The 12466-nt window shown below is 45.8% G+C and overlaps 1 pseudogene across 1 annotated transcript; it reads left to right on the top strand.

The window, feature by feature from the left end:
- The first annotated feature begins 2701 nt into the window (after nt 1-2701).
- On the top strand, nt 2702-7695 carry LOC103172807 (annotated as a pseudogene). Its single transcript, XR_006086243.1, has 6 exons — nt 2702-3171; nt 4120-4215; nt 4651-4881; nt 5391-5413; nt 6148-6263; nt 6565-7695. The product of XR_006086243.1 is annotated as an E3 ubiquitin-protein ligase TRIM39-like (transcript).
- The last annotated feature ends 4771 nt before the right edge of the window (nt 7696-12466 follow it).

Genomic DNA, 12466 nt, shown 5'->3' with positions numbered 1-12466 from the left:
CAACAGTCAGTAAAACCTTATCAAGGCCAATACACAATGTTGTCTTTTGTGGATATTTTCCTGTAAACTAACTGCGGGTGGGTCTCCAGACTTTGGCTCAGGAAGGTTGGATGAGGCTGAATGATCTCAATCTTTCCCTCCTTAAAAGGAGGGAGTAACATAAGACCCATCTTATTTCAAATTACTTGTACTTTTAGGGAAAGATAAAATGGTGCCATTCGGTTAATAATATTAATATTTAAATATAATGGAGTCCAATTTACACTGAATGAAAGCATTCAGAAAGATCCCAGTCTCAGCGAAGAGGAATTGATTGCTTCTCAATCCCTGTTAATTATTGACTCTTTATTTGCTTTAGATGTTCCTTAAAGGCTACATGATGCTGTATTCATTGGCTGTTGAATCATAAAATGAAGTTGAATTGCATTATTGTGGAGTCCTTCAGTGTAGTGGTTATGAGCACTCGCCTCACAAGCGAGAGGGCCTGGGTTTGATTCCCAGGTAGGGCGAAACATTGGGCAACTTTCCTGACTCGACATACTTCTGTCTACCGACCAGTAAGTAGAAACAATTTAGTTAGTCGATCGGTGGATTGTTTTTCCGGGGATAAAAATCTTTACAATTCTTTAAATTTTTTAACAATAAATAAAATCTAGTCAGTCAATTCACGATTGTTTGTAGAATACTGTTGTGTGCAATTGGCTGCTGCATATCACCCACAAAGTATATCGTCAATTTATTTCATATTTTGTGAAGAGCTTTGAAACATGTCAAAGATGTGATTAGGTGCTATATCAAATGCAAGGATTATTATTACGATTTCTTCGCGGTTGTGGTCATTAAATTCATTTTACAGTACGTTCTGTGAAGCGATTTGAGACGTCTTGAAGATGGGATCAAATGCTACATCAAGTGCAAGAATTGTGCTTTTTATACCCACGGGTTCCAATTCTTGTGCTGAGCCCTTCACCTCTGGTGTAACAGGTCTCCTGAGCTACACTAAGCTGAGCTGAGGGGAGCTGAGCTGAGGATAGCTTAGGTGATCTGAGCTGAGGAGTAAGCTGAGGGAAGCTTCCTCAGCTGAGCCGATGGGAGCTGAGCTGTGAGTAGCTGAGCTATGGAGAGCTGAACATTTCAGTGCTGAGCTGAGGGGAGCTGAGCTGCGGAGAGTTTAGCTGTGGAGAGCTGAGCTGTGGAGTATTGAGCTGATGGGAGCTGAGCTGAGGGGAGCTGAGCTGAGGGGAGCTGAGCTGCGTGACCTTAGCTGAAGGGAGATGAGCTGATGGGAGCTGAGCAATGGAGATCTGAGCTGAGGGGCGCTGAGCTATGGAGAGCTGAGCTGAGGGGAGCTGAACTGCGGGGACCTTAGCTGAAGGGGGCTGACCTGATGTGAGATGAGCTATGGAGAGCTGAGCCATGGAGAGCTGAGCTGAGGGGAACTGAGGTGCGCGGTGCCGAGCCGAGGGAACTGAGCCGAGGGAAGTTGAGCTGCGTGGAGCTGAGCTGAAGGGAGCTTAGCTGAGGCGAGATGAGCTGAAGAGAGCTGAGCTGAGGGAAGCTGAGCTGAGTGGAACTGAGCTGAGGGAAGCTGAGCAGAGGGAAGCAGATCTGAGGGGAGCTTTGGGGAGCTGAGCTGAGAACAGCAGAGCTGAGGAGAGCTGAGCTGAAGGGAGCTGAGCTGTGAGGAGCTGAGCTGAGGGGAGCTGAGGTGAGGGGAGCTGAGGTGCGGGGAGCTGAGGAGCGGGGAGCTGAGCTGAGAGAAGCTGAGCTAAACGAGTTGAGCTGAGTGGAGCCCTGCATCATATACAAGGATTACTATTATTATTAACTCTGCAAGCCAAAGCCAATGTGGGTAGTGTAGTCCTGGGGATTCGATTCCCAGACAGTCTTTTCTACGATAAATTGTTTGGTTGTAGCTCGTTAGATTCCGGCAACGTGCTCTCACTTCCCGCCTGGATTATTCCAACGCACGTCTCACCTCTCCATCTTCATCATTCACAAGATGCAACTCATTCACAAATCTCCTGCCCAAAGATGGACCTGGACGAAGCTCCATACACACATCTCACCAGTTCTGGCCCAGGCTCCACTGCCTCCCCTTCATCGAAAGGATCGACTTCAAGATCTCACTTTCGTGTTCAAATCCATTCAATCCCCAGCACCTCCCTACCTATGTGAAACACCTCTGCTCGACTGGCACCGGCCTCCCACTCATCACTCGCACCACCCTCTGCCCCACCATCGGAGGTCGTGCTTTCAGCCACTGTGCAGCAAATCTATGGAATATTCTCCCTCAAGCCTCTGCCTTGCCCCTTCTCTCCCCACTTTCAAGACCCACATGATGACTTTCGTGTTCGACTGTGCTTACGGTCACCTCACCCTTCCCTGAATTCGGAGTCAAACTCCGCCGCTGTTAAGCGCTCTAACAGGCTAACCTAATACGCATGTAGGGCGCTATATAATTGCAAGCTGTTGTTACTGTTTTTGGGGACTTCAAGCCTTGGCTCTTGAAAAACAATGCCAAGTACTTTACCCGAACCCATTCCTCAGTCCATCAGCCTTGCCACTCTTTACACTGATCACTTTCCTCTTGAACCGAGCCAATGGTCCCCTCCCATTTTCCCCAGCTGAATATCTATCAGTGCAATTGTTAAACATACTGAGATGCGACTGTACAAATGGGCCGAATGTGCTTAACATCTGTGTTACTTTTGCCTTCAGGTGTCTGTCCCTTCAAACAGCAGCTGGTCTGTGATCCCCACCCACAGAGCCACTTGTTGGTTTGGGTTAAGGTGAAAGTCCCAAACAGAGCAAAGAGCTGATGTTGAAATGGCGTCTGTGCAGGAACTGAAGAACCTGAGATAGGAAATTCCTTGTTCAATCTCTCTGGAGTTTTACACGGATCCATTGAATATAGGTTGCGGCCACAACCTCTGCAGAGACTGTATTTTATAGTGTTGGGGCACAGGGCAAGGAAGTGTGTCCTCTCCACAGTGCAGGCAGCAGATTCTCCAGAGGGGTGTTCGGCCCAACCGAACTCTGTCTAACATGGTGGAGAGTGTTCAGAAACTGAGCCTGAATCCGAGGCTGGAAGAGGTGGGAATCCAGTGTGAAGAGCATGAGGAGAAGCTGAAACTGTTTTGTGAAATGGATCAAAGAGCGATCTGTGAGGTCTGTGCGATGTCCCGTGATCACAAGGATCACACAGTCATTCCCATTAAGGAAGCTGCTGAGCTCCACAAGTCGTGGAATTGATATTAATCCTGACATTTCACACAGCGTCGGGATGATGTCTGAAAGTGCTTCAGAATACATTGTAAACATAGGAACATAGGCACAAGAAAAGACTATTCAGACCTTGAAGCCTGTTTGCCATTCTATTAGATCATGGCTGATCTGTACCTCAACTGTAACTCACCACCTTTGCCCCATATCCCTTGAAACCCTGACCTAACAAAAATCTATCCACCTCAATATTAATCCACTGACTATTGGGGGTAAATTTCCAGATTTCCACATCATTCGGTGTCGAAAAATATGCGTCCTGATTTCGCTTATGAAGGCCTTCTTCTAATTGTAATATCATGCCACTTGTTCTGGATTCCATCACCAGAAGAAATACTGTCTCTGTAGCTACTCTACTGAAATCCTGTATTATTTTAAACACCTCAATCAGATCACCCCTCAAATTTCCAAAGTAAGGGAATACAGACCAGGTTTATGGAACCCTAAAGTGACCTGACTGTGAGCATAGCTGCCGATTTGCACACAATGTCCCAAAACCTCCTGACTCAGAGGCCACAATCTGATCAACTGAACCAGTTGTTGAATATGAAAGATTGGTTTGATGACCAAGTTAAAGTTTAGTCGAGCAGATGAAGCTTTGTCAATGTGCTGTTACACTCTATGTGACATATTGGTAAAGACATGATATTGTGTACAGTTGGTCACGGAGCAGCAATCTCACCGACCTCTGGGTCAGAAGGTTGTGTTCCCAGAATCTTGCTGTGTTGATGGAGTGGAATGGAATATTACAGCCCTGTCACACATGTGGAATATGCTGAATTAGTAACAATGACTGTCCCTTCTCACTGTTAATGTACATTCACTTTCTTTCAGCAAAAGCTGCAGGAAGCACTGGAAACTCTTCATAAACAGTTGGATGAAATGACCCAATGTCAGAGAGAAGAAGGAGCTACTCAACTGGAAGTGGAGGTGAGGGGTTGGAATATCAACTCTGAGCCCATCCCATTGATATTGTTGTCTCCAGCCAGGAACACCCTATCAGTTATGGCTTGATATTGCAGGGTTATCAGGAGATGAGTAGGTTTACTCACTGACCACAGTGACTCGTCTGCCTATCCAGGTCCTGTCGATGAGCCAGTCTGGGCTGTGCTGTTATCAGCAGTGCCTGGGATACTGTGGACCGGCCTGGCTCAGGAACTGGACAAGAGACCGTCACAGAGTCCCTGCTCGATGCCGGCATTTCATTGCCAGGCAGGTCACCTTGGAGCCAGTTCAGTTCAGGAGACCTCGCTACCCTCCCCCTCAGGAGGATATCACCAGGTTCACGGGCAATGTAACCGTGACTGACAGGCCGAGCCCCTGTTCTTGTGTCGGGTAACTTTAAACTTGTGTTTATTGTGACAGAGACAAGCCGAGCGTCTGAGGAAGAACATCGACGCTGAATTTGCTCAACGTGACTCGCTGCTGACTGAGGAGCATCAAGACCTTATCACCAAACTCAGAGAGCAGGAGGAGGCCATCTTAGGACAAATAGAAAACAATAAGAGTGACATTTCCAAGCAAATTACTTCTATTAACCAGAGAATAGCGGAAATCCAGACAAGACTGACTCTACAGAACACCGAATTCCTGAAGGTACATAGGCCGTATGTCTGGTGTGATAGACAGACAATGAATGTGTTACTATTGGTTTAATGGACAGACAGTGAGTGAGTTAATGCTGGTGTGTGTCTGGTGTGATAGATCTATAGTTTATGGTGTTAAAGCTGAATTTATAAAGATATATAGACGAGGGGTGAAGGATGATTTTTGAAGTGAAGTGATTGGTTACTTAATACAATCTGTGTGACTCACATCAGAAATTTAGTTTTAATTCACTAAAACAGTACACTTCCGATAACACGACACTGGCTTAACATTCACGACCATTTAAGTCATCATGTTGTCATTATTCTGGCCACATTGCTTTATGTATTGATGCCTAACCCACCACTCCTGAGACCTGTTGCGTAGGAGGGATGAGTTATCAGTTTATCTCAATTTAACACGAACCACAACAGCAATCCATCTAATACCCGTTTAAGGTCGTCTCGATCTGTGTGCAAGATGGACTCTCACTCTCCTTGTTTTCATTTCCTTTGTAGGACATCAAATCCATCATTGACAGGTATGTAATCTTTTCTTACATCCCTCTTGTTCGTGACGTTCCCTAATCCCAGTGTGTAACAGAAAGTGATATAAGTTACAGAGAAACATATGTGTGTGAGAGCTCATAACATTATATCTGTCCAGTCTATCTTCAAATTCTCCAGGAAATTGTGATGACGATAATAATCCTATCATTCCATAGAGAACTTTATCGCAACGTTGAGATGTCTAAAAGCTCTTAGTAGAATATACTACCCACTCCTCGCTCCCTCCCTTCCTTCCCCTCACCCTGACCATTTCCCCACTGCTCGTGTCCTGACCCAACTGTACAGCTCCTTGGGACGTCCTCCCGACGTGAAAGGCGCTCTATAAATGGAATCTTGTGGTTGTTGTTGTGTACTGAAAAGGGAACTGACCGTATATTTTGAGGGACAAACACATCAGAAAATTTCGCCCTGCAGTGTCCCAACTCAATTTTTTTTCATGGGATTATTACTGCTGGAAAGTTGCTCCATCAATCGACTAGCAAACGGGTTACTAATTGCTCGGTGTAAGAAGGAACATACTGACGTGTGAAGTAAGGAAACATACATAATGTTTCGTCCTACCCGGGAATTGAAACAGGGTCCTCTGGCTTGTCAGGCGAGTGCTCTAACTACTGAGCTATAGGATTCCACAATGGTGGCGATGGTGAAAATCTCCACTGTGTCATCGATGTTGAGTTTAACTAAACAAATCTCTATCTGTGCCCAGGTCTGGTGTTGACATCAAGAAACCCACAAAAGTGTCTGTTGATGTGGCTGAGGGGGAGCTCACTGGGCCTCTGCAGAGCAGAGAGTGGAAACGGTTGTTAAAGGGCATCACTGCAGGTAACACTGGCTCTTACTGTGTTCCTGTGATCTGAGTCTGACTTTGGGAATAGATGTGGTGTAAATGTCTTGTTTTCATTCCTCATCCCTTAGTCGGGAATGCTAAATAAGATCATTGGGAGCTCAGCCCACCTCAGCCCTGCGGTGGCTGGGCCCCGGGTCACAGCCAGACATTACTGGTGTCCCACGTGTAACCTGAGACACACAGAGCAGGAATCCAACCCTCACTGAATGAACCATTGAAATATAATGTCAACCGTTCACCACACGATCTCCAACATGTCAACATTCTCTGTTTCAGCTCCAGCCTCTCTGACTCTGGATCCAAACACAGCCCATCCCCGGCTCATCCTGTCTGAGGACCGGACCCGAGTGAGATATGGTGCAGAAATCAGCAGGTTCCTGACCATGGAGAGGTTCAGTCACAGGCCCAGTGTCCTGGGATCTGAGGGGTTCACATCAGGGAGACATTACTGGGAGGTGGGGGTGTGGAGCAGCACATACTGGATAGTGGGGGTGGCCCGAGAGTCTGTGCCCAGGAAGGAGAGTTTCACACCTGGACCTGAGGCTGGAGTCTGGGCTGTGGAGCTGTACAATGGGGAATATGAAGCTCTTACCTCACCTTCTACCCCCTCTCCCCCTGAGTGTGAGCCCCCGGGTGCTGGGCGTGTACCTGGACTATGCGGGAGGACAGGTGTCGCTGTACGACGCCGACCACATGTCTCATCTCTTCACTTTCACCCACACGTTCACTGGAAAAATCTTCCCTTACTTCAGCACATGGCTGGGCACCGACCTGACACTGACCCCTGACAGGGGTGAGGGCGATCAATCAGAGAGAGCGTTCGGGGGTTACTGGGCAGAGAGTGGAGGTGACGTAGGAACATAGAAACAGGAGAAGGCCATTCAGCCCCTCGAGCCTGTTCGGCCATTCTATAAGGTCACGTCTGATCTGTACATCAACCCCAGTTACCGGCCTTTGCCCCGTATCCCTTAACACCCCGACCTGACAAACATCTCCCCACCTCCGTCCGGACAATGTGAATGGATCCAACCATAATCCACAGCCTTTTGGGGTAGAGAGTTCCAGATTCCCATTGGCCTTTGGGTGAAAAACTGCCCCTAATTTCACCCCTAAATGGCCCGGCTCTAATATTAAGATGATGCCCCCCTTGTTCTGGATTCCCCCAACAAGGGACCAAGTTTCTCTCTGTCTACACTATCGAATGTCTTTATTATTTTAAAATCCTCAATTAGATCACCCCTCGTCCTTCTAAGTTGACGGGAGTAGAGACCAAGTTTAGGTAACCTGCCCTCGTGATTTAACCCTTTATTACCCGGGACGTCCTCCTGATGTGAAAGGCACTATACACAAATGTCATTTTGTTTTGTGTTGTGTTGGTATCACAATAAAATGGACGGATGTACAATCTCTCCGTGTGACGTGTGAGGCTGTGATGTCAGGATTGGCTGTGATGAGATGTGAGACACGACACAGAATGAGGAGCAGATCCAGGAGACTCCGGACTGCGGTGTCACAGGCCGGGACAGTCTACAAAGTTGTGTCACTTTTAATATCAGGTGTCTATACTGAGGTGTCTCTCTCCATATCTCTTTATTTCTGACTCTCTCTCTCACTGTTGTTCAGTATCTCTGTCTCTCTCTGTTACTATGTCTCTCAAGGTCTGTGTCACTGCCTCCCTCTCTGCTTCTCTGAGTCTCTCTCTCTGCCATTCTATGTTTCTCGTTCTATCTCAGGCACTCTGCCTCTCTCTCTGCCTCTCTAGGGCTCTCTCTCACTCTCTATCGCCCCGGTGGCTGGCAGGGTCTCAGATATTAACAGTGCGGAGCTTGACTACAAGTCTGGCGGCGGGTAGAGGTGAGTTGGTCATAAACGCTGTCGAAAAAGAAGGTTTTCGGGTGGAATTTGAAAAATGGGAGAGACGCGGCAAGATGGAGAGATTGAGGGAAAGCGTTCCAGAGTTTGGGGCATGGTGACTGAAAGCACTTCTTCCGGTGGTGGGGAGGAGGGTATGAAAAGATTGACTGGGCTCAAAATTGATAAGTCACCAGGACCAGATGGGTTTCATGCAAGGTTGTTGTGGGAGATACGGGTTCAAATAGCGGAGGCTTTGGCCATTATATTTCAATCACCATTGGACACAGGAGTGGTGCCAAGAGACTGGAAAGTAGCTAATGTTACCCCACTCTACAAAAAGGGGCAGAAGGACAAGCCCGGAAATTACAGGCCAGTCAGCCTAACTTCGGTAATAGGAAAGCTACTGGAGACCGTAATCCGAGACAAAATAAATCTCTACTTAGAGGAACACGAGGTAATTAGAGACAGCCAACATGGATTTGTTAAAGGCAAATCTTGCCTAACAAATCTAATAGAATTTTTTGAAGAGGTGACTGCGAGGGTTGATGAGGCTAATGCGGTTGACATTATTTACATGGATTTTAAAAAGGCTTTTGACACAGTATCGCATAAGAGGTTAATAAAAAAACTGGAGGCCCACGGTATTAAGGGGACAGGAGCCGTTTGGATTAGGAACCGGCTGAGTGACAGAATGCAGAGTGTTGTGGTTAATGGGTGTTTCTCGCAATGGAAAGAGGTGTGCAGCGGTGTCCCCCAGGGATCGGTATTGGGACCCCTGCTCTTTCTAATATATATTAATGATCTGGACTTGGGCATAGGGAGCACTATTTCCAAGTTTGCAGATGATACCAAGTTCGGTAGGGTAGTAAATAGTGAAGAAGATTGTGACGGACTGCAGGCAGACATACACAGAATGGTGGAAAGGGCTGACATGTGGCAGATGGATTTCAATGTAGATAAGTGCGAGGTGATACACTTAGATAGGAAAAATGATAGGAGACAATATAGGCTTGCTAGCTCAATCTTAAGGGGGAGTCAACGTACAGAAAGATCTGGGCGTTCAAGTAAGCGATTCATTGAAGGTGGCAGAGCACGTAGATAGGGCAGTAAAAAGGGCATTTGGTGTACTGAGCTCCATTAGGAGGGGCATAGTGTATAAGAGTAAGGAGGTTATGCTTAATCTATACAAAACACTGGTTAGGCCTCAGCTGGAGTACTGCGTCCAGTTCTGGGCACCTTACCTCAGGAAGGATATTAAGGCACTGGAAAGGGTGCAGAGGAGATTCACGAGAATGATACCAGGAATGGGGAAGCTTAGCTATGAGGACAGGCTGGAAAAGTTAGGACTTTTCCTATTAGAGCAGAGAAGGTTACGCGGGCACCTGATAGAGGTTTTCAAGATCATGAAAGATTTCAACAGGCGAGATAAGGAAAAGCTGTTTCCACTGGTAGGTGTGTCTGTGACTCGTGGTTACAGTCTTAAGATATCTACCAAAAGAAGCAGAGGGGAGGTTAGAAGAATTTTTTTTCACTCAGCGAGTTGTTAGAATTTGGAATGATCTGAAAGGCAGTGAAGTCCGATTCGATAACAGCTTTTAAGAGAGAACTGGATAGGTATCTGGAGAAGACAGGTTTGCAGGGTTATGGAGAGAAAGCTGGTGAGTGGGGTTAATAAAAGTCAGTTGCTCTGTCAAAGAGCCGCACAGACTCGATGGGTCGAATGGCCTCCTTCTGTGCCATAACATTCTATGATTCTATGAATTAGAATTCGTATGGTGCCCTTCATATAGGGTAGCCTTTCCGGTGTTGAAACCATGGCGATGGTTTTTCCGCATGGAGGAGACAACAAGCAATAATTTGGCTATAAATAAATAACTGAGTTACGTTGCACGGCTCAGGAGAGTTCACGTTTTCCACATCACTGAAAACCAGCCATGTTCGTGCAGTAAATCTGCTCAATGAAGTGTTCACGTTGGTATAAATCCCACTGTGTGTTTTGCCAATTAATATCATCTTGTTAGTGTGAGCTCCTGTCTGTACCGAGAAGAGTTCTCTGTGAGGATGGCAATTGCGCTAATACACAGGATACAACAAATTTACTATCCGATTCTCGCCGCATTTGGAGTTCCTGGCAAGTGGTTTAACCAATTCATTAGTGAGATGAGTGGGCAGTAAAGTAAAGATTGTTGCCTGATTTCGCTCGTAGCACTTTCCCCTCTCAATCAGAAAGGGGTGGATCCCAGACACATGTCGGGATATTGACCCTTGTTGGAGGAGCCGCGATTTGAATAAGAACTTAATAAGAAAACTCCGACTTTCCTCTTTAGATATTAAAGGACGTGCGGCACAATACAAAAAGAAAAGGAATTTCATGGGGTGTGTGGGGCAGCAATCTCCGAGATAAACTTGATAAATCACTTCATGGCGGTTTGTGCACAGTTCAGCTGCCGCCTTTGGCCAAAATTACAGTCATTGCCATGAAATCTGGTCAAATGCTTTGAGATGTTTGGATGTCGCCGGATGGCGTTGTATGATATTTTGGTCAGTCTATATAGTGCTATATATATATATAAAGTAATACACTACTGTAGCTCAGTGGTTAGAGCACTATCAATTTACAGGGTATTTTGTGAACCATTTTGAGACGTCAGAACAACATGTTAAGGCATTGAATCGAATGCAAGAATTCCTTATCTCTCTGTCTCTCTTCCAGTCCGAGTGTATTGATCTGCCAATCTCACTCCGTCTCTGTATATCTCCGTTTCTCTCTCTGTGTTTAGGGCGTTCTCTCGGTGTTAAAGGCACTATTCGTTTGAAATGTTGTCATTGAGTGGTTCTTTGTCTCTGTATATCTCTTTCTGTGTATTTCTCTCTTGCTGTCTATATGTACCTCTCTCTGCATGTGTGAGTGTACCTCTCTGTCTGTGTCTCTGTCTCTCTATCTATGTGTATATCTGTCTCTTTCTGAGTGTGTCTATCCCTTTGTGCGAGTTTATCTCTGTCTCTATGAATCTCTGTGTTTCTCCCTGGGTCTATGTCTCTCTATCTGTGCGGTGTATCTCTCTGTGTCTTTCTGAGTGTTTTTTCACCAGTTTTCGTGTGTCCTTATCTCTCTTTGTGTCTGTGTTGGTGTGAATGTATCCCCTGTTGTTGGTTTGAAAGTATTGACAATTTCTCTTGCTATCCTTGCTCTACTATTTTCCGTTACACCAGGCCAGGACAACATACCCATAGCGATGTGTTGAAGGTTTGTATAAGCATAAGCATTGCATGCGGCGCTAAGGGCGCTATATGAATGCAACTTTTTTTCCAGTTGTTATATCTGTCTTTCTTTCTCTGTCCATCTGTTTCTCTGAATTTGTTTTCCTGTCTGTTTGTCTCTGTATGTTTCAGTCTCACTATCTTTGTCTCCGTAACTCTCTCCCCTCTTTCTTGCTCTCTCAGTATGTGTTTCTGTGACTGTCTGTTTGTCTCTGTATCTTTCTGTTTATGTGTATCTGTATCTGTCTCTCTCTGTTTTACTGTATTTGAGTCGTTGCGAGACAGATTTCTCGCTTTGAATCCAAAAGATTAGGATTTGAGCTGGGAGAGATTTTGCCAGCACCAAGTCCATTGCATTCGATTTACACTATGTCAATTGTAGCAACGGATTATGTACAAGTTGTTGCATTGTGATGGTTATTTCTCTTTCACTCTCTCTGTAGCGAACCTCGTGTCGATTGTGATCCTGTCTCGAGGGCGGTGCGGTCTCTCCAAATGTATCACTCACTATCTGGTGTCCATGTCAGTGACTGATCTGATGGTGATTATCATATCAGTGATTCTCTATCGAGTTATTCCTTCTTATTTCCGAATTTCGTTCGTGTTGATCACACCTGTGTGTGGAACATTAATGGTCCTGGCTGCGTCAGGTTCATCAATTTCTGTCTGGTTAACTGTGGCTTTTACCTTTGATCGATATGTGGCCATCTGTTGCCAAAATCTGAAAACAAAATATTGTTCCGAAAAAACATCTGCTGCAGTGATAGCGATATTGAGTGTGATTTCCTTTGTGGTAAACATTCCCTGGGGTTTTGTAGTTGAGGCACAGTACATAGTTAATAACATACCATGGGGGTGCGAACCTAAACCAAGCTATTACACTTCTCGGGTATGGGCAGCGTTTGACACATTTCATTACACTTTAACCCCAATTCTCCCATTCATTATTATTTTGCTGCTCAACTCCCTGACTGTCAGGCACATACTCGTGGCCAGTCGAGCCCGAAGGAGATTGCGGGAAATCAGTAATGGGGACAAGAATAGAGATGTGAGCGACAGTGAT

This window comes from Callorhinchus milii, unplaced genomic scaffold, assembly GCF_018977255.1.
Source record: "Callorhinchus milii isolate IMCB2004 unplaced genomic scaffold, IMCB_Cmil_1.0 Scaffold1386, whole genome shotgun sequence".
NCBI classification, from domain to species: Eukaryota; Metazoa; Chordata; class Chondrichthyes; order Chimaeriformes; family Callorhinchidae; genus Callorhinchus; species Callorhinchus milii.
Note: the sequence above shows the minus strand (reverse complement) of the source record. Positions and strands in the feature narration are given on the sequence as shown.